This window comes from Cicer arietinum, chromosome 4 (genome assembly GCF_000331145.2).
Source record: "Cicer arietinum cultivar CDC Frontier isolate Library 1 chromosome 4, Cicar.CDCFrontier_v2.0, whole genome shotgun sequence".
In the NCBI taxonomy this organism is placed as follows: domain Eukaryota; kingdom Viridiplantae; phylum Streptophyta; class Magnoliopsida; order Fabales; family Fabaceae; genus Cicer; species Cicer arietinum.
The window spans coordinates 19,970,552-19,973,193 of NC_021163.2; positions in this window are offsets into that span (position 1 = coordinate 19,970,552).

Below are 2,642 nucleotides of genomic sequence, written 5' to 3' on the forward strand. Positions count from 1 at the left end.
TAGTAGAATATCTAGCTTTTGAACAACAGCGTGATTTCCTGATCGAGGTACAAGTATCCTTGTTATTGTATACATAAGCATTCGTTGCTGTACTTTCATCTGACCAATTGGCAATGAGATGGTTTCAACAAAACCATCAACCATAATATCTTTCACTGCCGTGTGCCTGTCCAGCGATGCTTCCCATCCTTCGTCAGTTGCATCCGCATCAGAACGGCCGTCTAAAGATGTTCCGTGAAATGGCAATCCTGTCAATTCAGCAAAATCTTCAAAGGACATTGATAACCTTTTACCTTTAATCTGAGTCTTGAATCCCTTATCAGTAAGCTTGAAGTTTGCGTAAAATTCCCTTATCAGTTTTGGATAACTGTCCAGAGTAGATGAAAGAAAACCTTCAAGACCATGAAATCTCAAATGATCTTGGAATGTGAAGCCTTCTGTATTAAAGTAGGCAAAATCCAGAGTTCTGCCCTCATGGATTTTCCTTTTTAGAAATTCTGCTGGAATGGTGACTTCTGCAACCTTATCCTTAGGTGCAGGAGTTTTCTTAGGTGGGGGTGATGTAACAGGCTTCTTTTTCTTCTGAGAAATCTCTTTCATAGCATTAGCCAAAAGCTTCTCTGATGGTGGTTCCTTCCTTTTCTTAGATACCTCTTGATTAAGTGCAGGTTGCTTGCCCTTGTCCTTGACAAGGATCTTATGCGTAGGAATTGAAATCCTTTTAGACACAGTAGGTGGAGGTGAAGGAGTTCCACTTGTTGATGATGATGACGGTGAAGGGTATGGGCTTGGGTCTGTTTCACTCGAGCCATGTTTGTAGATTGAATAGATGAGTGAAGATAGAGTGTAGATTGAATTTAGATATCAGTTGCAGAGATAGAGCAAAGAGATGAAGTAGAGAAACTAGAGAAATTTGGAGATAACCAGTGAAGAAATCGATTTAGAACTGTTCCTATTTAAACCTTTGAACACGTAAATCGAGTGCTCAATCGACTAGGTTACCGTTTCTGGAAATCCTCAATCGATTTGGTAATAATTACCTTCAACGGCTAGTGAGTAATAGTCACAACGGTAATATTTCAAATGGATGTCCAAATCGATGTCCAGAATTACTTAATCGATTCCCAAATCGATTGTCTAAACGTTGAATACTGAACTAGTCGATTTCCCAATCGACGCTCGGGCACATTTCAAAACACATCTCTGAACTTTGAATCCTGGGCTAAAACAATCGATTCCCAAATCGATTCTTTAAACAAAAAAAATAACAAACTTGAAATCGATTACCCAATCGATTTAAACAAAAAAAACTTTCTGATTAAGTGCCATTGACTCTTTTCCTGTGTCATCAATACAACTTGGTTGACCAATCTTTCTTCATTTAATGTTAAAGACAAGACTCTCAGACTTGTCTCCTTTCACGTGTCTTGAGCATCCACTTTCAAATACCAATCTTGCTTGGTGGATGTCAAGCACACCTGCAAAAATAATTAAGTTTTGGATCTAGGTACCCAGTTCAAATTGGGCCCTAGGGGGTCAGTTTCAAACACAGATTTCTTTGCTATCCAAACTTGCTTCCATCCTCTATTGGCTAAGTTTTTTAAATGTGCAATTTGATACAAAATGTCCCTTTCTGCAACAGAAATGACATTTGCCATCAAAGGATGAATGTTTGTTTGGTTTAGTAAAGATGTCATACATACTTTTAGCAATAGCAGATTTTTGACCATGTTTGACATTTCTGGTTTGCATATAACCAATACCATATCTATATTTATTTCTTTTAACATGCATATTTGGTGTATATCCTAAACCAGATTTTTCATGAACATGTCTTTGATTGCTAAGTATGACATTCAGTTTATCTTTACTATTAGCAAACTTCAATAAATCAAATTTTAATGATGCAACATTATTCTAAAGTTCAATGCATCTTGCAGATTTGTCATGTGAATCCTTTTTCAGTTGTTCACATAAATTTTCAATTTCTTTATGGTCATTTTTCATTTGTTCAAACATTTTCTTTGTGCTTAACAACTGTTTTATGCAATTCACATAATCATCATGCAATTCATTGAAAGCTTCTTGTAGCTCATCATATGTTGGATTAGATTGTGAACTAACCTCATTTTCTGATTCTGAATCGGTATTTGCCATGAGACACAGATTCACTTCTTCTTCATCCGAAGAGGCAGAGGATTGTTCGTTGTCACTCCCTGCAATATATGCTCTTCTGGCTTTGTGAGCTGGCTCCTTGTCTTTAGTATTTGTAGTCCTATTTTTGTATTTCATCTTGTGACAGTCAGACTTGATATAACCAGTTTTACCACATTCATAGCATGTAGTTGTCTTGTTGTCACGAGTCTTGGAGCTAGATGGCTTTCTGAATTTATTGTCTTCTTCAGAAATTTCTTAAATTTCTTGACAAGTGACCCGATTTCAGTCTCTTCAGTTTCACTACTGGATTCATCTGAGCAGCTATCTGATTCAGTTTTCGATTGATGGGCTTGAACCTTCAAGGATAATCCTTTCTTTTTCCTGCTTTCCATTTCTAATTCGTCAAACCGATGTAGTTCCATTTCATGTTCCCTTAGTTTTCAAAATAGTGTTGCTGTTGTCATCTTTGCTAGATCTTTAGATTC